The sequence below is a fragment of the Harpegnathos saltator genome, unplaced genomic scaffold, assembly GCF_003227715.2.
Source record: "Harpegnathos saltator strain DR-91 unplaced genomic scaffold, Hsal_v8.6 scaffold111, whole genome shotgun sequence".
Taxonomy (NCBI): Eukaryota; Metazoa; Arthropoda; class Insecta; order Hymenoptera; family Formicidae; genus Harpegnathos; species Harpegnathos saltator.
The window spans coordinates 526,630-551,870 of record NW_020229886.1 but is presented as its reverse complement, the minus strand read 5'-3'; positions in this window follow the sequence as shown (position 1 = coordinate 551,870).

The following is a 25,241-nucleotide window of genomic DNA, read 5'->3' as shown; positions in this document are numbered from 1 at the left end:
TGTACAGTTTGTATATCGAAAATTAAACAAGAACCGAAATTTTCAGAGCAAATGTCATAAATAAATAATTTATAAGTCTTTGTTAACGGAAGTTTTCCTAAGCGCGATGTATCTTCAAGCGATTCATCGCCAGAAGAAAAATTTTTAAACCACTTTTGCGCAGTCCGTTTCTTCGACACATCCTCTCCAAATGCTACGCGTTTCTTACGATACGCTTCTACAATTTTTCCGAGTTTAAATTCATAAAGCAAACAAGATAGAACTACACTCGGTTCAACAGATGTTCTAAAAGAACAAATAATCATAAACCAAGAGATCATGTCACGACAAAGTTCACCACTCGAAAAATATTTTGAAACGTTCAAAAATAAAGATACGTTATAAAAAGTGTTGGCTATTGTGTATCGATATATTAGCGTCACTGCGCCAACGGTGAACTACTGAACAAATGACTCCATAACTAATAACTGGAATTCGCTACCTAATAATGGAGATATTGAGAATGGCCATAATATCTGCAAGGGTCATAATATCACCTTCTCCTCTATAGGTATTAGATAGATAAAAGAATAGATTAGTACCCTCTTCCCCCTCCAAAGAACTCTCTCTCTCTCTCTCTCTCTCTCTCTCTCTCTTTTTCTCTCTCTCTCTCTCTCTATCTATCTATTTATCTGGATGATCATCTATGCAATATATCCATCTACGTGACTTTTTATCTAGATAACAGCAGATTAACTGTTTGACTGTAATTAATCCTCTATTTTCTCAAGTCTTCTCTATTAACTCTAAATTCATCAGTTCTAAATATTCGAAGTCAACCGTCTGAACTCAATTTTTTCATAAGTATGAAAAAAGATGACGTAACATGAGACCAGCAATTATTAACGTCTGGAAATAAATTAACGATTAATCTACAATATTCAAAAATTTTGTTCTACGAAACTTGTTTCATAAATGTAAAACAAAACGAAACAGTTTATAACTTTGGAGTCTGCATATAAAATTTAAGTTAAGAACATTGACGTATCGGTGTGTGACTTCAAAGTTACATGGCGTTATAGAGGGTCAAGTTAGGCGAACGCGTGTGTCGGGGACGCGACGCTAGCAGCCGAAATTAGCTGTCGTATCATACATTAGCAATACTTAACGCGGCACGACGACACGGGAGTTTACATTTTAATATGCGGATATGCGTTCCTTCACGTCGATGTCGCTTAGTCACGTAGATATCGCTCGGATAGTTTGGTAAAGACCGCACAAGAGCGATATCATGGAGAAGGAGACAAGATCGGCTTACTGTTAGGTTGCAGAAGAAGAGAGAAAATAAATACAGCGAGATATACGTTCGAGTGTCTCTCTCTCTCTCTCGCCCTCTGGCCGTCAGCTTTCTGTCGTGCCGGCATGAGTAGTGCGCGAAATTATGCGACACAGGCGTAAAAGTAGATGTACCGATTAACTTTGTCCAGACGTGCTCGGCTGCCTATCGTGTATCCGCGGGATACACTCTCTGAGATCGGAGATCACCGCGCGTGGTGCTTCTTATATAATTTCTGTAACGCGATATCGCGTCTGCCGCGTTATCATCCCCGCTTACAGAGAGAGAAGGAGAGCGGAAGATATTAAAGTTCGCACCGTCGTCGATTCGTAATAGAATCGGCGTGTTCGTAGGTGTGCTGTGTATCTGGTAACGTCAATCTATATAGGGTGTCTGATAACTGACATGACACGATAAATAAAAAAGTTATAGAAAACGGACGAATAAAAGCAACGTCTGTTCTTGTCGCGATAAGTCGCTCATAAATAAAAAGTTTCTCGAGAAGGTAAGTAGGAACGATTTGCTTTTATCTCCGCATCTTCCGTATTTCTCTATTTATGATCGCATGTTGCGTTATTGTTAGACGACATTTTTTGCGTTGCTCACGAAGGTTATTCTCATCGATCTGGAAAAAACGGATCACCTTTCACTGACCGTATAATAGTCGCACCGTTTTTTAGACTTTTGTGCATATCTTTTCTACCTGACGGGTTTCTGTGGAATCTAGCATTTCTATGTTTCTTGGACCATCGATTACAAGTCTGAAGTCAGATCTCAAAAATTCAAAACGGCGGATCCAATGTGACTGCCATATAGGGGGTGTAAGTCTGAATAAATATAAATCAAATCCACGATATATTTTTCAAATTGTTAATTTAAAACGAATTTCGTGTCAGATTTAGAAGATTCATCCAAATAATTTGTTTATGAAAAGAAATCTGGCATGCGGAAAATTCTGGAAAAAATATATATTATATTTTGACATGTGAAGAATATATTCAGTAAAATCTTCAACCTCGAATACTTGCATACTTCCCAAGAAATAAATCTTTTTCAAATCCTTTTTTTCAACTTTGCTTGTTTATAAATAATTAAAAATGAGCAATCGGATAGAAGAACAATGAGAAACGTGTAAAGTAAGTATTAATATACTTATTTTTATTAAACTGTGAATAATACATCGTAAAAGTGAAAGAAAAAAAGATGATAAGTATACTTATCATTGGCACACAAAGGATTAGGGTGAGTTTCACTAACTCCGATTAAGCAAACCGACGATTAAAAGTAGCGGAAGAACCAACTTAAATTTAAAGTGCCATAAACACTGTTACTGAACGTGTTATTTTGTACCATTTCGTCTTACATTAATTAAGATAAACGACAACAAAAGCCTATATTTTTTCAACTCTCTTACCGACAAAAATGATTTTTAAGTCATTAAAAGCAGTTTATTGATGAAAGGGAGTTGAAAATAACCCTTACCACCTCTTCTTTTTCGTTTTAATGACCTCGACTTTTTAATGTGAGACAGAACAATCAAACTTCAATCAGAAAATTAAGGTTAAGTATCCACGTTTATTAGAATTTAAGTTGGCATCTTGTTACTTTTAACCATCGACTAGATTAATCATTATTTCCGTTAAACTGTAAGTTTTGTCTTATAATTACGTCCTCCCTCTCTCCCTCTCTCTCTCTCTCTCTCTCTCTCTCTCTCTCTCTCTCTCTCTCTCTCTCTCTCTCTCTTAGTTCTTGCTTTTGTATTTCTTGAACCTATAATAAAACGATACGGATCGCTTCGACGGAATACTCGGACATACTGTTGCAACCGCAACGTCATTATCTATTAAGAAGATATATATCTTCTTAATCAATTCCCGATGTCTCCTTGTCGAACATAATAAGACTGTGTCAGACTTGATGATTTCATAAGGTGACCGCTGAACATAAGAAGACGAACATAGAGGCGTCTTACAGCCTGAAAGCGTCGTCGCCAAATACTCCAACCACTTTTCGAAATTTGCCGACATCTTATTTTCATTCTTAGATATAACGAGCCTTTTTCCACACGTTATGCATGCGCATCATCCGAATGAAAAGTCGACCAAAATCGGCCTAGCGTTTAAAACTAGGATTGCCAAATGCGAAATGACTATTTTCGGGACATTTTTTACGCAACGGTTGAAAAATAGATTGTTAGAGAATTTTAGTTAAATTTGAGAGATGAGAGATAAAACGGCTGAAATACCACTGTACATTCGCAACAAAAGTGCGTGAATTAGGTACCAGCAGAGAGAAATTTGGACGTAAACCATGCGATTATATTTTTTACCATGCGAATGGCTTAGTTGACATCAATTTTCTTAGGTGGCATATCAAGAAATTCGATTCTATAAATCGCGATAACCGTTCTCAGGTTCCTCTCTGGTACCAATTAGAAACATGAATGTTATAATTATGATTTTGTTGAAATCCTGACTTTCCGGGACAGAAGACTTGAATTCTTGGACATACGAGAAGCTTAAGAATTCCGGGACATTCCCAGAAATCTCGGCCATCTGACAACCCTAAGCATTTAACGTGTTAAGGTATGAAATTTTGAAAATAGAAACTACATAGAGAAAAAGACTTCTGTTGTTACAATAAATAAATGTTTGCTGTTTGATAATTGTACGAGGAACAAATCAAACAGTTACCGCGACAAATAATTTTTATTTGTAATTTTAACAAATATATTAGGTGTGTGAATTAATTCGGTCCGCTTCTTCCTTCCAAAAAAAGTATGAAAAAACATGAAAAAGTACACTAATCAAAATATTTGCCATGCTTGCTATTATTTTTCCCATCTGTCTGGCAGTTGTTGCATTCCGTGACGGAAAAACGACTCGTCCTTCGAAGCGATCCATTCATTGAGCCATTTCTCTATTTCTTCATAATTGTTGAAGTGCTGGTCCGAAAGCCCGTGTGCCATCGATCTGAACAAGTGACAATCGGATGGAGAAATGTCTGGTGGATACGGCGAGTGAGGTAAAACGTCTCAGCCAAGTGCTTCCAAGGTGGCCTTCACAATCTTTCCAACATGTGGCCGAGCGTTATCGTGCTGGAAGATCACTTTGTCGTGTCTCTTTGCATATTCCAGCCGCTTATTTTTCAATACGTTGTTTGAACGGATCAATTGTTGTTGGTAAAGTTCGGCAGTGATGGTTTGGCTCTGTTTTAATAGTTCATGATACGCTATACCCTTCTGGTCCCACCATATACAGAGCATTACTTTCTTGCCGTGAATATTCCGCTTTGGATAGTTCGATATGGATAGTTTTCCTGGGTCGCTAATGGATTTCCTTCGTTTGGGATTATCGAAATATATCTTTTCGTCTCCAGTCACAATACGATGCAAAAAACCTTTTCTTTTTTGCCTGGCAAGCAAGATTTCAGACATGGCTTTTCGTCTCTCGGTGTCTCCTTCTTTCAGTTCGTATGACACCTATTTTTCTTCTTTGTAAATCTTTCCCATGGCTGCCAAACGCACAGAAATTGTTGATCGATCAACATTCAACAATTGCGCGAGCTCATGTTGCGATTGACAGCGGATCTTCATCGATTAGAGCCTGCAATTCCTCGTCCTCGAACTTCTTCGGCTGACCTGGACGAGATTTGTCATCGACACTGAAATCATCACTTTTGAAACGTCGAAACCATTCTCTGCATGATTTATCGGCGGGAGCATTTTCACCATAAGCTTCTACGAGCATTTGATGAGCTTCAGCGGCTGTTTTCTTCAGATGAAGACAGAAAATGAGAACTTCCCGGAAATTATGCTTTTTTGGCTCGAGTTTCGACATTTTCGAATCAGATAAACACGATGTTATTGTTATAAACCCAAACGTTTATCAACTGAATATTATTGCCAGATATAAAAAATAAAGCCTTTTGCAGACATTAGAGGCTAGAAAATTACATAGTACAGCAATTGACCGCCAGATGGACCGAATTAATTCACACACCTAATACATCGCTGGAGATGCAACTCATATATATTTGTTGAATGTACAACTTTTAATAAAAAAATAGCAACGTCGTAATATATATATGTACGCGATTCTTTTGTGGTCCATTTTCTGAACTTTCACATATAGATAAAAGTGTTTTACTTAAACAAAGTCTTAAAGTAATTCATAAGATTTTTTAAACAGCTACAAACCACTTTTACACACCTTTTCATTGATAAAAGTACGTTTGCAGTACGAGCCTTTGTATGTAAATTCTCCTTAACCTTACTTAACTTCATCTAATAGTTTATTAATTTTATATAATGTGTCGTGCTAAAAATAGAGATTAATGTAATAATAGTTGTTCTATTGCTCTCCCCGAATTCCTGCAAGATACATACACACACAGAATTATTATTTTGTTAACCCTTTTCTACCAATATTTGATTAGACGTAATGGAGCTAAATTTGAATTATCTGGTAATTATGATACGCGCTAGTGTAGCATTATATATACGATTTCACCAAATATTTTACATATTTTGCTATACATTATACGTTGACGAGGAAAAATTAATACAACTGATTTGCTTATACATAATTTCTAACCTTTGCTCATCTTCTGTATCGCCAACAAATCAAAACTTTGATTTGTTGGATTAACATAACAATACCATTTGTTCCCATTATAAAATTGTTGCCTAGAGCAATAAATTATAAGTGACCAATAATTTGTTATTACAACGGAGTAACTTGCTGTCCTATGTTAACAAATCATTTGTTGCGCTTACTGGTGTCTTGTTATCCAAGAAACCCAACAAAATTTTTTTTGTTTTTTTCCCCATAGGTTTTTGCCGTCATTTTCGCATGATCTTCGCAGCCGCTACCGAAACAAAGCACTTGCTGCATTTTCCCTAAATATTTTACCGCGTTATAGTTGCAAAGTCACGCTTGCTAAAGGTCGTCTTCAAAGCGATCTTTACAACTGTATATACCATTTCGAGGATTGAGTAGAGGAAAAAAACAGTATGAACCAAGTCAGACAATTATTTTAACTTGATTCTTGCGCCAATTGTCAACCTGCCATCTTTCATTCTCCATCTTGACTTTTACTGAAAATTTTATTAAAGGAAGAACAATTGTATTAAATTTTATTAAAGGAATTTTATTAAAAATATACACATATATGAGGATTGGTGCTTTACTCCCTCCTTCCCCCGCCCACTTTACTCCATTTACATACGCATCAGCCCATTATGTCCTCTAGCAGTGACATTATTAATCTCAAACTCCTTTTGTTAGCATATGTTTTTATCATCAACGAGCAATTTTTCATTTCTCTCCCTGAATGTCATTTCAAAGTCCAGTGACGATCTCAATAGATCACTAAAATCGGTCCTGTTTCGCATAATTAACGAAAAAAGGAAGTCCAAGAGGAACAGGTATCGATGAAAGGTAGAATTACGTTGCGCGCGTGAGTTTTCACAATATTTCATTTCTCGCCAGCTTTTTTCAACAGAAGCCAAGGCGAACGAGAAAGGGTGATCTGATATTTGCACTGCAGGTCGTTCTTTTGTAATAAGAATTTCGCAGCATCTTGCGAGACCTTCAGTCTGTATAGTATACAGGGTACCCAGGAACAATTTTTACTCAAATCGTGGGGACATAGAGAGGATTAAGGCAAACATAAAAGTCCTGTGCTTTTTTGCGATATTTACGATAGTTACCGGGTTATTAATGACAGAAAGCTGAGGAGTGCGCGAGCGCCGACATGGATGACTGGAGAATCGTCGCAACCGCTTGGGCCACAGTGTAGCCCAGTCGATCCAGCAACCGTTGCCAGTGCCCAGCGGGGGGAAGGTCAATGCGCCGCTAGTCGTGTTTGATCTCGGCGCTTCTATGTCTCGCCGTACGCTACCAACAGTTGCTGGATCGACTGAACCGCACTGTGGCCCAAGCGGTTGCGTGCTTCTCTAGTCATCCATGCCAGCCAGCGCTCACTCGTCAGATTTCTGTAATTGATAACTCGATCATTATTGCGAATATTGCAAAATGTTACTTGACTTTTCTTCTCAGTTTGATCTGATTAATGTTCATAATTTTTCGTTTCCAAAAAATCCCGGACACCCTGTATAGGCCGTGAAAAGAAAGAAAAGCCGAACTTTACAGATTTATGGTGTCATTTACGGTGCGGTAGCGACCTTCGTTGGACAGAAGGGGTAGACGGTCCCTTACAAAGAACAAACATTTCTTTTGGATAAGGTTTCGGATACCGGTACATATAAAGACAACTCAGTTTTTTATCATACAAATATGAATAACGCGGTACGACGGAGAAAAGATTTATCGTTTAAGATACGGATAACGACGTGCAAAAAGGAAAGTGATACCAAATGTACCGGAGTCGAATATTTTTTTTCTTTTTTAACAGCCGGCGTTACAAGCTTGCGCATGTAGTTTTTCTATCGCGGAAGACGACCGGCTTAGGGATGTCAAAAAAGGCCGCGAAGATTGGACCGAATTTCTTCTTTTTTCAATATACAAGTTGTGTCAAAAGACATAGTCAACCAACTAGGAGGTGAAAGACGAGCTTAAATAGAATATATAATGTACATAAACTTTTATTTGTACTTGCTACAACTAAATACAGCGCTTTATACAGATGTACAGAGAGTATCTTGAAATCTCTTAATACTTCGAAAAATATTCATTTTCGAAGAAAATGTTTCGTACAAAAGTTATAGGGTTTTACATGACGCCAAATTAATATATTGTCAAGGTCATATAAAGATTACCTCGAGATTTTTAAATTTTAAATCTTTACGTGATCTTGAAGACGTTATTCAACATACTACTTCTATTGCGCAATACGTCACGTAAAATCCTAAAACTTTTGTACAGAACATTTCTTTCAAAAATATGTATTTTCTGAAATATCAAGAAGTTTTAATATTTTCTATACATCTGTATAAAACGTTATATTTACTAAATATAGGAGAATACAAAAGAGTTGATATACATTACGTACCCTACCCAAAGTCCTTTCTTACTTCCTAGTTGCTTGACCTTTGATCTTTTGATATATCCTGTATATAATAACTGTCGCATGCTAGGTTTGGCAGTGAAAGGCGTGGAGAAAAGCGATTGAAAATGACATGATACATCGAAGAATGCACCGATCCATTGTGTGAATTATCGCTATGGACCGTTAGCTGTTATAGTTCCAGTTTTTTTCGAGATACGCGACATTTCTTCCAGATGAGACCTGGCTAAGGCCTAAGTAAATAGCGACTACACTGGAGCGTGATCATTTCTATTGGAAAGCAAACAGAGGATTATTCACGCATCTCCGAAAAAATATCTCAATAAAATCCAGTACGTATATTTTTTGTTAGATATGCTTTTGTAATGATACTCAGTTCTGAGAAAATATCCAACGTTGGAGTCAGAGTCATGTAGCAATCGAACAATCGAATAATATAACTTTACCATCTGGAATTTTTGAAATACATTTATCGTGTCTTCAGTGTTGCTGAAGAGAACGTACAGAGTGAGGAAAAAAGATGGAAACCCTTAAAAATCTCGAAAGATATAAGTCTTACAGAAAAGTATCTCAGACAAAAGTTATAAGGCTCAAAACGATGTATTTACTGATCTTATCAGTTTGACTTTGAGTGGCGTTGCTAAGATCAGGCCAGGGTCAACTTATTTTTTTAAATAGGAACCCCCATTTTTTATTATATCATCTTTTTCTACCAATTAATTTTAATAACTTTTGTCTGAAATATTTTTTCACTTGCCTAATATTTTTTAAGATATTCAAGGAAAGCTCGGAAACTTTTTCAATATTTAACTTACGATATTTCGCCAAATATTTATGGGAAGAAAAAATACTATTACACTTTTTTATTCTACTTGGTCTCAAGAATATATTCAATTACAGTTACAATAGTTACAATACAATAACCCTGACTTTTGTCAATTTGATGATTTTGAAATTTCCAAAAGTCAATAAGTTAACTTAAGTTAGGGAACTGTTATAACAATATGTCCTTGAGACCAAATAGAATAAAAAAAGTCTAGTACCATTTTCTCTTCCGACGAATAGTTAGCAAGATATCGTAAGTTAAGTATTGAAAAGGTAATCAAGTTTTCCTTAAATATCTTAAAACATATTAGGTAAATAAAAAAATGTTTCAGACAAAAGTTGTTCAAATTAATTGGTAAAAAAGATGATATAATAAAAATGAGGTTCTGTTTAAAAAAAATAAGTTGACCTTGACCTGATCTTGGCAACGCCACTCAAGCTAAAACTGATAGAATCAGTAAATACATTATTTTGAGCCTTGTAACTTTTGTCTGAAACACTTTTCTGTAAAACTTATATCTTTCAAGAATTTTAAGGGTTTCCATCTTTTTTCCTCACCCTATATGTGCGAACGTACACTGGAAATAAAGGCGGTTTTGACAGTTTTTTTTTCACAAACGTTAGTAACTAGTCTAGTTATAAAATTTGAGAATCACTCGCACGAGAGAGATCCGCGATCTTTTGTTTGCGCAGTTTGGTTAAGCAGTGATTCTCAAATTCACAACTACACGGATTACCAATATTACTAGAAAAAGAAACTGTCGAAACCATTTTGCTCTTCAGTGTACACGCTGCATTATGTATGTTCTACTAATTTAATTAAAGTTTAGGACTATATATTGGGTTGGTAAATAAGTTCATTCGGTTTTTGTTTCAGTGTAAGTTTCATGCGGATTCGCTTTTCTTTTCTCAGCGCTATCATGCAAATCGAATACACATTTGAAAGGTTATGTTTCACTGTTTATGTTGTACTGTGTTTGGTTTGGCTAACATCAGTATTGTGCTGCGTAGCTGTGAACATTGAAATAAATAACGTGCATTATCATCACATTTTGCTCTATTATTTTAAAAAAGACAAACGTGCTGCGGATGCTCATAATAAGATATGCCGTGTGTATGGAGATGATGCCTTAACAGAACGCGTATGTCAAAAGTGGTATGCCAATTTCCGTTCTGGAGATTTCGACGTCAATGATGCGCCCCGCTCCGGTCGCCCGACCGAGATTAATTCAAGTGACATTAAGGCTACGATCGAAGTAAATCCATCCCAATCAGTACGAGAGATTGCTACGACATTGAATATATCCCACACAAGTGTAGAAAAGCAATTGCACCAGCTGGGATACGTTTCTCGGCTTAATGTTTGAGTGTCGCATCAATTAACCGAGGCTAATTTGACCACACGCATATCTATCTGCGATTCGCTACGGAAACGCCAAGAAGACGACCCATTTCTTAAACGAATGGTGACGGGTGATGAAAAATGGATCGTCTACGATAATGTAAGGAGTAAAAGATCATGGGAGCATAGCAGCGAGCCACCGCAAACAACCTCGAAGACGGGATTGTATCCGAAGAAAATAATGCTCCCCGTATGGTGGGATCTCAAGGATGTCATCTATTACGAACTGTTACCGTCAGGCAAAACGATTGATTCAACTGTATACTGTTCGCAATTGACGAAATTGAATCAAGTAATTCGCACAAAACGTCCAGAATTGGCAAATCGCAAGGTTGTCGTCTTCCACCACGACAACGCCAGACCTAATACGTCATTGACCACTCGGAAGAAATTGCTTCAGCTTGGCTGGGATGTTTTGCCTCATCCTCCGTATTCACCGGATCTTGTCCCTTCCGATTATCATTTATTCCGGTCGCTGCAGAACTCTATGAACCTTCAAGGGAAAACCTTCAAGGATGAAGAGGTCGTTAAAAACCACCTGGATTGGTTTTTCGCCAATAAGCCTCAGACGTTTTACGAACGACGCGGCATAATGAAGTTAGTGGAAAGATGGCTAGAGGTCATCGATGAAGAAGGCCAATATATAATTGATTAAAATTTATCTTGTGTATCAAAAAATTGTGTTTTATTTTACTCTAAAAAACCGAACGAACTTATTTGCCAACCCAATATTATACGGATAAAGTTGTTACTGTGAAATATCATGATTAAATATTATATAAATATATCATGTGTATAAATAAAAAAATAAAATATATTATGCACATAAATATAACATTAATTTATATTACCATTGTGACAATATAATTCAATCAATCATAATATACAGGGTGTCCCATTTAACCTGACAAATCGTAATATCTGGAAAACTACATGTCGGATCAAAAAAAATAAGTAATTAAATTTGTTCGTCTCGAAGGGGGACATCCAATGATATCAAACTCGACCTCCCACCCCACTCCCGGAGGGTGGGGGTGGGGGGCAACTTTAAAATCTTAAATGGGAACCCCCATTTTTTTATTGCAGATTCGGATTCTACGCCACAAAATACGTAAGTTTCGTTCGAAACTTTTTTTTTGATTCGTGATAGATGGCGCTGTGATCGCAAAAACTTAGATTTTCTGCAATTCTCCAGAAATGATCATTGGATTGAAAAATAAAAAAATACCTGTTCAATATTTTGCACTGATGGAAGTGTACAACTGAAGAAAAGAACGCGTAGAGCTACTGTTTGTGAAGAAAATAATCACCACCCTACCCCGAGGAGATGGGGGGGAATAACGTATTTTGTGGCGTAGAATCCGAATCTGCAATAAAAAATGGGGGTCCCATTTAAGATTTCAAAGTTGCCCCCCACCCCCACCTTCCGGGAGTGGGGTGGGAGGTCGAGTTTGATATCATTGGATGTCCCCCTTCGAGACGAACAAATTTCATTACCCACTTTTTTTGATCCGATATGTAGTTTTCCAGATATTACGATTTGTCAGGTTAAATGGGACACCCTCTATAAATCAATTATGACATATAAATTGAAATCTCTTTCAAAATAACCTTCTCAAGCAGCGAATCAAATCGTCCTTGAAATTGTGGAGTCAATTCAATCAATTCAGCTACTTTGAAGTAGAACGAGATTTTTACACATAAAGGAGGAGATCAATAAAGATGTTTTTCTGTCCCCTGTGAGATTTTCAAAAGAACAATTTTTTTTATATCATATGGTCATTCGGAACGTCAAAGATAACCATTAGGTGAGAAAAAACTCGATCCGTAAAGCTAAAATTAATTATTAATCTAAGTATATCATTATCGTATTTAAGTTCTTTTTAGGACCGTCGTTTTAGACCATCCAAAGATTCCGAAAATAGTATACAGATAACTCTGTCCATTATTTGTCCTACTGGAGAGGAGAAGATGAGTAGAAAGAATCATCGAATTCCTGAGCGATCATCATCAGAAGATGCTTGAAAGTCACGATAGTTGTGTTGTATGTAGGGTAATATGTCCAAAAAAGAAAAAAACAGAAAACAAAAGATAAAGAACAAAATAAAAGATTAAAATAAAAAAGAAAACGAAATAAAAATCTCTACAATGATCACAACTTCGATGCAATGTGGAGACTTAAATCTGTAGGCAGCTAGTAGTGATCACCTATTTGTTATTAGCACCTATATATGTCAGGAGTAATAAACAATTTATTTTTTCACTATGAACTGTATTCACTTTCACCTTGGGGACGATACATGTCTAAAATGACATTAATATGGCAGAGAAGTATGATGAGCGATAATACATTTTATTAGTTCACTTATTAGCCATGAAAAGAGCTTAGTGATATAGACCCAGACTAACAAGTAATTTTATGGATCGAGCTTTTTCTCACTTAATGGTTATTTTTGACATATGTCTAATGATCATACAGTACAAGAAAATTGTTTTCTGAAAATCTCGTGGGGGCAGAAAAATATTTCCTTATTGATCTTATTCTTTTTACAAATTCCGTCGTAATGCTCAGATTTCTGAAACAACAAAAGAATCGGCCTCACCGGAGCGTCACCGATCGGGACATCGAATCGCGCGCGAGCGGAATTGTTGGAGCAGAAATGGCCGGTGAACGTACGAGGAAATTTTCCGGAAAACAAGCGCGCTCTTGGCCACGGCAGCATGGCGAGCTGCGGCGATTCAGGAAGAGAGAGGCTGGGCTCTGGCCGACGGACTGGTTCGCGGATACGATCGCCGCCGCGTTCTCCAGATATCGCTCTGAGCGAAGTGCACGAACAGGCCGAGGATGTAATTCAGGTGTGACCGAGAACGATTTCGTCGGCGAAGGCGCGCGTGCGCGGCGATTTTCACTCGACGTCGCGACTCGAGATCCACGTCTCGCGAGCGTTTCGCAAATCGGAATCCGCGCGATCCGGAAAAGCCGGGGAAAGCCCGGCCGGCCGGGATGATTTCAGCAATCTCTGCGCTGAGACAGATCGGAAGCGCCATTAATGAGCGGCATTGTGCGCGTCGTAGCCGCGCGAGTGTCCAGTCCCGTATGGTTACGTAAAGCTAGACGCGTTTATTGCACGGCAAACTTTTGCTAATTAGCGCGGGAGAAACCGGCGACCAGCCAGCCGAGATACTCGTATGCTCGCGCGAGCGCGCACGCACGCGCGAGCAAAACGTGCTCGTACCGCGCATACGAGGAGGGGGGAGGAAGAGCACGCAAAAATCGACTGTGTCAAAACAGCGTATGCCTTTGAGTTGCTGTGCGATTCAAATGGAAATTCATGTAGTAACTTGCCACCGGTAAACTTCTTATCATAGTAAACGTACGAATCTGACAGATGTATATACGGGGTGTCCGGGATCTTTTGGAAACGAAAGATTGCGAAGATTAATCAGATAAAAAAAGTAATAATTATGAATTTATTAATGATTGAAAATGATATTTAGAGGCCCTTTTAATTGATAACTTGAAAATTTGCCTACTTACTTGCAAAATAGGATAAAGGACTCTTTCGTTCAGAATGATTTACAGTTATATGATGGCTGTCGCACCTAACGATAGATCGAACTATGAATCCTGATGAATCTCTTGAACCTTGTCGACCTTTCAAAAAATTTCAAAATCGTCAAATTAACAAAAGTCAGGGCGCTATTGTAATAATATATTCTTGAGACCAAATAGAGTAAAAAGGTCTAATACCATTTTTTCTTCTGACAAATGGTTATCGAGATATCGTAAGTTAAATATTGAAAAAATTATTAAGTTTTCCTTAAATACCTAAAAAAATATTAGGCAAATACAAAAATATTTCGGACAAAAATTATTTAAATTAATTAGTAGAAAAGGATGATATAATAAAACATTGGGGTTTTCATTTAAGAAAAATAATGATCAGCGAATATCTCGAAAATGGTGCCATCTGTAAACAAAGTGATATAGTTGTTTCATATCCCCTTTGAAACCATATAACTTTTGTCTGAAATATTTCTTAATATCTTTCATATTTTTCGAGATTTTTGCTTAACTCATTTAATATGGAACACCCTATATAGTATATGTATTTTTTTTTCTTAACTCAGATTATTAAGACAAAAATGAAGTTGGATGATGTTGTGTGTTATAAAAAGACAACATTATTTAATATGTTCGAAGTTTCGAGGCTTCGAATCGTCGAGTTCTATTTGAAGGTGCGAAATATCTTAAAGAATAAATATAAAGATAAAATAATAAATATAAAGATCTTAATAGAACTAATTACGTACTCATTCAATTGTACGTGCTTTCGAGTTTTCTAAGTTGTAAAGTTTAAATATTCCGTTATCCGACTATAATATTCCGGAGCTTTGAAAACTCGAAGTTCTAAAGCTTAGAAGAACCGAAGCTTCTCTCTCTCTTTCTCTCTTTCTCTCTCTCTCTCTCTCTCTCTCTCTCTCTCTCTCTCTCTCTCTCTCTCTCTTCTCTCTCTCTCTCTCTCTCCAGTATCACTTGTAGCGCTATATTATTATATTGTTATAATGTTATATAAAATATATAAAACATACAAAATGTATGAAATATATAAAATATGAGATATATGAAATATATATGAAATGTGTGAATGTATATGAAATATATAAAATAATATATTATACTACAATATGAGAAAAATGTTCAACATAAAGTTTCAAAGAAGCGAAATTTCGAGTTACATCGTTTCGTCAGCTTGCCCTAAAATGCCATTTCGACGGTGACGCTCCTGTCGAGATGCGATAACCCGGCGAGCTGAGATTTTCACTGAGAAAATATCCATTGCTAACTGCGTACGTGCAATACACCGTTTTGTCTCGGCAGGACATCCTGGATTTAATTTAGTCCTCCTCCGTGTGGCCGCTCTCGCGGATGTCGAGAGCGATTCGTTACGATGTGCGCGCTTTTGACGTTTGCTCGAGAAAGCCAGGAGATGCTTCTTGATACCCTCGCGACGTTGCGCACGTGCACTCGCACAGACACACGCAGAGTTGGAGCTCTAGGTTAACCCAGCGAGGATCCAGGAAATCCGAAACAAACAGCAAACCGACTTGCTTCGACAGAACTAAACGATTATATCGCAGATCCTTTTAATTTCACGAGATATGACCGGCGATTCGCCATCGATCGTGCCAAAATTGTTAATTAACGTTAGTTACGTTATAAATATATATTCGACGGATGTGTTTTGTGTACGTGAAGGTTTTTTTTGTTATACATATATACACATTTATTTATTTATATATTAAATTATATTTTTACATCTCTTGTATATCTCTTTCTCTGATACATTTTACTTATTTATTTATTTATTTATTCACGGGATAAGTGCCTTTCTCTCTATCAGAATAAAGTAAAAAAAAAGGAAAAATAAAGATTGATAGGTCATAAAATTTCGCACTCAACGATGATTTTGTGCATCACTTCATCGCAATGTCACATTGTTATCGCGTGCACGAGGTAACAATTAGGTGCGCCGTCGTTCGCCGCTTCCGACGTAACATCCCCGAGATTCCGAGTTCCATCGCAGTTAATTCAATATCCCTGTTAATCCATATCGACTCGGTAATGACTTTCGCTCTTTCCTCGAGACCGTAATAATCCGCGCGCGCGCGTGCGTTTCTGTGTATGTGCGCGAAACAGCGCGCGTTATAGCGGGCAGGTAGCAAAAGCGTGTCGGTGCTCGCGGATTGGTACACGTAGAGACGGGTATACGTAAGAGCATCACGCAGGGTGGCTCATCGGAGAGGAACTAGGAAAGTCTCGAATGATGAGGAAGCGCTTTTATTTATGACTCGAATTCGTCGGGTAACGAAGGCGCGCGCTACGCGATTAACCGATAAGGACGACGATGGAGTCCGGGGTGATCGAGCGAGGGACGTTGCATTTTCTTACATCCGTGCGTTACGGCGTGCGGTCTGGCAACGGACGTGTTTTGCAGTTCTTTTTCGACTACGATTAACAAACGGTCGATAAGAACGATTCGCAAGAATTATCCAAAATCGTTCTCGACGCTTTCGATCTCCGAGTGATTTCACTTTTTATCGATACGAGTCGCTTCGACCGACCTATATTTCTACCTTTTATTATTATTATTATACTATTATTATATAATTTATTATTATTTCTTATTATTTTTATAATGTCTAATCGGAAGATATAATATCCCCTGAAGAACCGAGTTGAACAAACTCCATTTCAGGATTGTGTGACGAGAAACAAATTGGCGTAATCTTTTTACCAGCTAAATTGCTATATACAGGGTGTTCAGAATATTTTGAAGACGAAAAATTGTGAAAATTGTGAAAATCAGGTCGAACTGAGAAGGAAAGTCAAGTACTGTTTCGCAAAAATCGCAATAGTTATTAAATTATTAATGATTAAAAACGACTACAAATAGAGGCTCTTTTGATTGATTGATTGAACAAAAATTTGCGTACCTATTTGCAAAATAGTACATGACTTTTCTTCTCAGTTTGATCTGATTAATCTTCACAATTCCTCGTTTCCAAAACATCTCGGACACTCGGTATATTTTTTATCTTCTGTTTGGGTGAAACAAGCTCTCGAAATGTGATTCAACGGGGCGATGATAAAGTTGACCCGATTTGCTAGGTCATACTTTCGTCCAATTCAATTAGCCATTCAGCTAAAGACAGGACTCGCATAACATAGTTAAATGTTTTTTGAATCGGCTAGATAAAGATAAATATATAGATCTCTCTTAGCTCTTTATCTTGATTATAGATGAAACCCGATGCAATTAGACATTTTATCAGCAAAAAACAGACATTTCAATATTTTACGCTCTTGCAGCAATGCAGACTAAGTTATCTGTGGATGTCATCTCGGATGATTTTGTAAAGATGACCAATTTAAGAGATAATATATATTTATATAATCTAGATAAAAAACAAAAAAGATAAGTTGGTGATCCAGAACTTTATCTAGAGAGAGATGACCATCAATACGATTTTTATCATTTTATATAAATTTATTAACTACTAATTAGGTAACCAAGAAAGTTCGTGCCGTTTTAATCAATAGAGGTACACAATACATTTCCGTAACAATTTCTGTAAGTGTCACACACCGGTAAGCTTTCGTTTAAGCATACATAAGCACACTTTTAATTGATAGTATGTGCATATGCGGTTTGACAATAACAAAATCGAGCCATTTATTAGAAACTATTTACATAATTTTATCTAGACAGGAGCGAAAACATTGCTTAGATAAAGTTAACAAGGTTAAGTTAGGTTAAGGTTGGGTTCATGTAACCTTGAAATTTGTTTGATTTTCTCAGTGGCCGTGTCACCGAGAACTGTCAGTACCGAGCGAAACGTAAACAGGTGATCCGAAAAATTCGAGATTTTTCGAGAAAATCTATGCCGTCGTAATTACGACGTTACGGCACGAGGGAGCGAATGTTTGAGCGAACTCGTCATATTGCATAGGAGATGTGTGTTGCAAGGTAGATAGCGCATCGCGGAGGGAACGGCTACGTTTTAGTTCCACGAATGCTAATTTTCCCCGTGCATCAGCGAAGGAAGCGATCCATTCTAATCTAGATGTATCTGTTTATAAGCGAATTGAAGTGTATGCGCGCGATCGCGAGCGAGAGAGCGAGCAGCCAGCGCTTTTTTAGAATATGACTTCCCTTCCGGCAAGGAAAAGAAAACGCGCGCGCGCGCGCGCGCGCGCCACTGATTTATCTCTGGCCGCGCTCATTTCACTCTCGCCTCTGTAACGCGCTTTACATAGATTCTCACTGCTCGCTAGGCTCGTAATTACGCGCATTGAAAGGCAACGCCTCACTTTGATTCCCATATACGCGTAATGTCCGGCATGATGCTTTATACCGCTGGCTTTCCGATTAATTGCCCGCTGCTGCAATTACAGCCCGGCGAGGAATACTTCAGCTTCCCGTGCATAGAGTTGTTTGTGATTTATGCCGTCGTGCGTGTACCTCGAAAATTCGTCGGAACGTTATTGTTAGACTTCAGGCGTAACTTCGTTACGCGTACGAGAATCTGCGAAAATTTCTGCGAAGGTCTAATTTCGGACGAATATATCGCATCGGTGAGAGATGAAAGTTTTGATCACCAATAAATATACGAGAAAATTTTTAATTGGGGACTAATTTGTTGTCACACATTGGAACGTGCGATATCGAGTTTATAAGTAGTAACTCGCGTGTTCGATTAATGAACGCACACTACCATTAGCAGATATACACTAAGCGTCACAACACCTGGTTGCTTACTAGTTCATTAAAAATTTTCAGTTACACGCATTCCTTTAGAGTGTCAGTAATCGTATCTTGCAACAATCGCGCATTACGGTTGTTATTCGGCGGTTATTATTCAGCGAAATGCTGAGTGTTCAATTTTAAATGAGCCAGATGAAAATCTGGAAAAACATGAAAGATACTAAGAAATGTTTCAGACAAAAGTTGTATGGTTTCAAAGGGGATATGAAACAACTGTATCATTTTGTTTACAGATGGCGCTACTATTGACATGTTCACTGATCATTATTGTTCTTAAATGGAAATTTCAATTTTTTTATCACATCATCTTTTTCTATCAATTCATTCGAATAACTTTTGTCTGAAACATTTTTTTATTTGCCTAATATTTTTTGAGATATTTAAGGAAAACTTTTTCAATATTTAACTTAAGACATCTCGCCAACTATTTATTATCGAAAGACAAAATAACACTAGACTTTTACTATATTTAGTCTCAAGAATATATTGTTACAATAGTGCCCTTATTTTGGTTAACTTATCGATCTTCGGAAATTTCAAAATCATCAAATTAACAAAAGTCAGGGCGCTGCTGTAACGATATATTCTTGAGACCAAATGGAGTAAAAAGGTCTAGTACCATTTTTTCTTCTGACAAATAGTTATCGAGATATCGTAAGTTAAATATTGAAAAAGTTCCCAAGTTTCCTGAAATATCTCAAAAAATATTGTGCAAATAAAAAAATGTTTCAGACAAAATTGTTCAAATTAAATGATAGAAAAGGATAATTAGTATTAGATAATTAGTAGAAAAAGATAATATAATTGGGATTTCCATTTAAGAAAAATAATGGTCAGTGAATATCTCGAAAGTGGCTCGATCTGTAAACAAAATGATATAGTTATTTTTCGAGATTTTTCCCTGGCTCATTTCAAATGGAACTTGTACAGTAGCAACGATATTACACCGAGAGATTAATATTATTACGAAAGAGTGGCATTTTTGTAATGTACGAACATAAAATCATAGTATCAAAAGTTATCGCAAACAAGATAAAAATATATAAAAAATGATATATTTGGAATATCTTATCACTATTTCCTGGAATGATCAACGATCGCGATATGTAAATATGTAGACACGGTGTGCGTGTGTGTGTGTGTGTGTGTGTGTGTGTGTGTGTGTGTGTGTGTGTGTGTGTGTGTGTGTGACCGAAAAATTATAATAAGCGGTCAGGTATCATTGACCCCTAGAAATATAAGAAATCGCGTTTTGCGAGAAAAAGGTATTATGTCACGATGGACCAGCCCGATTGCCGCAAAACTTTGCGGCTAATCTCATCAGGAGATCAACTAAACGACGAAATAAGATTGCGGTGTTATCCGCACACGATAGATGAAACGACATTGCGTCACGCAGTTTGTGCGTGCATATTTGCGCTGGATATTTGGTCATTAAGTTTATTCACAGACATAAACACGCACACACATACATCCTCTCTCTCTCTCTCTCTCTCTCTCTCTCTCTCTCTCTCTCTCTGAAAATTTTTGTTGCTGCCGGGAACAAGTTAGACCAATGAATGAAAATTATAAAGTCATTAATTTCTCCTCAATGTATTCTTCCCCTAATGATAGAATTCCGGCTTTTCTAGGAAACGAGTATCTTGACTCTTGTAAGTTATACAATATACACAGCGATTAGAAATAACGTTCAGTGAGGAAATAATTTGATGTTAATCCCAATTCCTTCACGTTATCACGAAAGTATCGTTGAGTGTGAAATGTTTCTCTGGCATTGATATTATATTATAAAAATTATACGATACTATAAAACGTCGTATGCAGCATCTTAACGTCAGATAGTGAAAACATATCTTGATATTTCATATGGTATTTCATATAGATTATATATTATTTATACAATTTGTTATGCAGGAATCGTTGGAAATAATCTTTTCTTCAATTATGCATATCTTGCATCGATCTTTCATAGACTGACAAATATATTGAAAAATTTCCGGAACATTTCGAGTTTGTTACATGGAGAAACAACACAAATTTCTCAACAGTAGAAAGTAGGAATATTCTATGCAAGATTTTTTTTAGATATTCCAGCAAATGGAAATCCAGAGAATTTATCTAATAAATCAGGAGACCACTGCGGAGAGAGGGGCAGACCACGCAGTTGACCAATCTCTGTTTAATTACTCTACGCTTGACATGCATTCTCAGCAGATTCTATTGTCAAAAGAAGTGTCTATACATATGGTGTATACAGGGTGTCCTATTTTAATTGTGCACCGCGATTGACATCGCTGAAAGTGGTCGGGTGACAAAATATTTTAGACAAAAGTTGTTTGGTTCGAAGGGAGACATAAGACAGCGATATCATTTTGTTTACAGATGGCGCCACTTTCGAAATGTTCACTCATCATCACTTTTCTTAAATAAAAATCCCAATTTTTTATTATATCATCCTTTTCTACCAATTAATTTAAATAACTTTTGTCTGAAACATTTTTATATTTGCCTAATATTTTTTGAGATATTTAAAGAAAACTTGATAACTTCTTCAAGACTTTTGGAAATTCCAAGATCATCAAGTTAACAAAAGTTAGGGCAAATGCTAAGGGATGTACCTTGAAAAATATTTCGAGATGCTTGAAAGTAAAAATGTGTTATAAAAAGTGCTAGCTATTGTATATTAATATATTAGCGTCATTGCGCTAACAGCGAACTACTAAACAAATAATTCCATAAGTAACAACTGGAATTCGCTGGCTAACAACGGAGATATATTGAGAGCGGCCATAATACCACCTTCTCCTTTATTAATTTCTAAATTCATCTATTTATTCGTAAACATTACAGACATATAAATAAACGACGACTGATTAATATAATAACGACTCTGTACGAATATAATTACTCAATCAACAACATCCACTTGCTCACCAATGGATGCCGTCGAGTTTATTCGATATTTGCCCCGCCGAGCGTCGGTTCATGGACATTTCATAGAAATCGGTTCATGTACTTTGGAAGTCTATCCTGCGTGCTGTGTACAGAAATCACAGAAATGCCCGGGCGACTATCCCACGCCCAAAGATTTGACATCGGGCTCGGGGAACAGGTAACCTCCTACGTGATAATGCGTACGCGCTCTTGCGACACACACACACATACGTGCGCGCGCGTACGCACGCACATACGCACAAACGCGCACATACACACACGCTTGCTCGCGGATAATACTTACGCAAACACGCGTGAAAAGGAACGTGCTGCACGCTGACGACGAGACTCGTCATGGGCAAATTAGCCGGGCTCGTTATTCCTCTTAGAGGTCAGCGCCGACGGAAGCACGGCGAGAGTTTTAGGAAACTAACGAACTAACCCACCGAACACAGAAGCGGTTCCGCTTCGGACGCGAACGCTCGCGAGAGCACGGCCGCGAGATGTTACGCAACAGCATAATTAAACGTCGTAATTCCATTAGCTCGGACTCGAGCTCCCGCTGCTCGTCTCATTCGGCGACGACACCTCGTCGTTGTTCCTTCTTCTGCCCGAAAGGAAACGATAAGGGATGCGCCGCTAACGATTGTCACGTCACGTGACGAGTTTCGTCGTCGAGTACTCGTTTAGTGGTGCGCTCGCGACGGAAAAAGGAGCGTCTTCAATTTTTAAGATCTCGGGATCACCTGTGACCTTTTTTCTCACTGTGTCAGTAGAAACGGGACTTTAATACGGGACTTGGAAATCTGGATCGCCGATATAAGAGTATTTAGACGGAGTATATACAATATTAATTTAGGGACAAGAGGGAATTCGTGGAGAAAAAAGATTAAGGTCCAGTCCGCGAAAAACGAGATAATAGAATCAAAAAAATGTTACCAGATATTTCATATTTTCTCCTGTGAATTTCAATATAAAGAGTGTACTGGTGTTTAACAAGTGAAAAGTATTTATGCACAGTGGATATTAATGAAACACATTTATACTAATGCGTACATTTTTACATTGAGAAGATCTGTCGTTAAATAAGAAAATATATATCTTTTTAAATCTTCCTCCCTCTCAACTTTTCGCGAAAGCAGTTATTTATTTTATTTACATAAAAATACTTGCATTTGAATAAGTATGTTATTAGTGCTCACCGGATATGTATTTTTTATTGGTTTTTTCTACGGAGTGTACATATTTTATAAAATATGATATGTATTTTATCTTAGTTTTCCAAAAAACCCCTCAGATTTAGTTAAATTATATTTTTCACTAGAGCCAGGGACGTATTAGAACTGTAAAATAAGAAAGAACAACGTTCATATATGATTTATGACAAAATTAATAATTTATGACTTTCTTATTCAGAATGACCTAATCTATAATTATATGATGGCTATAGTGACAGGTTCAAGATTCAGGGTTCAAAGTTCAACATATTTATATCTATCTAGACACAATAGTCGCCATGTAAATGTAGGTTAGGTCATTCTGAACAAAAATGTCTTTACCATTTCTCAAATAAGTACGCAAATTTTCAAGTTATCAATTTATTAAAATTTATTAAAAGAGCCTCTAGATGTGGTTTCAATTCACTGATATTATTAATAACTTAATCATTGCGATTTTTGCAAAATGGTATTCGACTTTTCTTCTCAGTTTGATTTGATTAATCTTCACAATTTTTTGTTTTCAAAAACACCCTGTAGAATGTAAAAATATATATATATATATATACCAAAGTGTAAAATATATCAAAGATGATAGAAAATAATGGCGATTATTCGGTAGAATAAACCGTTTCTAGTAAAATCGTTCAGTCCACATTTTTCTTTCGAAATTCATCGGAACTTTTACACTCACCCATAAATAATTCGGGCATTTGGCTAGTATCTGAGATATCTGGATTCATCATTCATAATTGACGCTGTGCTTTATTTTTCTAGACGTTTCGTCATAGTAAAGTTCCCCCAAGGGGGTATCGGGACGTCTAGTCGAATTGGACAGCCAATTTGCGGGGCGATCTAATTAAAAATCTAATACATTGGGTAAATGGCATTTGTTCATATTTTGGCGACGGACTCGTCGGATAGTTGGCAATGTCGTTCAGAATCTGCTGGAAGAGGTTCTGGAAAAATCGCGATGGAAAAATCTGACAAGATTTGGCTGCTGATGAATAAGCAGGATGCGGTGTCCTTCCGAAACTGCGCCGCTCTCATTTCGGCCCGCTATATCCGGGCGATATAAAGATGAGCCTTATCATATCGAACGGGTACACGCTCGCGGGTTTCGCGGGATCGGGGAAGGACATCCTTTTCTTAACGCGGAACATTCAAATTTTCAGGTCCGACGGCGGTGTAACGACAGCTCTGTAACAATCGAGCGTCTGTTTGTGTCGCGTGGTTTCTTCCTGGAAAGCCGAAGCATTTCTCTCGCCGCAGCAGTAACGAACTATACGAGTCAACAGGCAGAAATATGAACTGCAAAATTTGCTGTAAATTACAAAGCATACCTGAGAGCGAGAGAGAGAGAGAGAGAGAGGGGGGGAGGTATTTAGTGTATACAGGGTGTCCGGGATCTTTAAGAAACAAAAAATTGCCAAACTTAATCAGATCCAATTCAAAAGAAAAGTCAAGTACCATTTTGCAAAATTTGTAATAATATAAGTAAGTAATAAGTTATTAATGAAAATGACATCTAGAAGCTTTTTCTAATGATAACTTGAAAATTTGTGTACTTGTTTGCAAAATAATAAAGGATCTTTTTTGTTCAGAATAACCTAACTTACAATTACATGACGGCTATTGTGTCTAGCAATAGATATGAGTATATTGAACTTTGAATTCTGAACCTTAAACCTGTCGCTAGACATAATAGTCGTCATATAATTGTGGATTAGGTCATTCTGAACGAAAAAGTCCTTTACCATTTTGCAAATAAAAACGTAAATTTTCAAGTTATTAATTAAAAGAGCTCTGGATGTGGTCATTTTCAATCAGTCATAATCTTGCAACTATTGTGATTTTTGCAAAATGATATATGACTTTTCTTTTCAGTTTGTCTGATTAATCTTCACAATTTCTCGTTTCCAAAAGATCCCGACACTCTGTATATAGAGTGCTAAATTTCAAACGTAACAGTTGTTACGTTTGTTTGTTTGTAACCGGACGAATTCGACTAAAGTGGATTAGTGGTCAAATAATGGAACGGAAGACTCAGAAAAGAGAAAAACATAATCTAACCTAGATCTACCTGACCTGACTAGATTATTACTTTTGAAGTAGGATGTGAGAAATTGTTTGTGTGTATGTATTGGGGAGTAAATTAAAATTAGATGTGCAAAATACTAAAATGGACA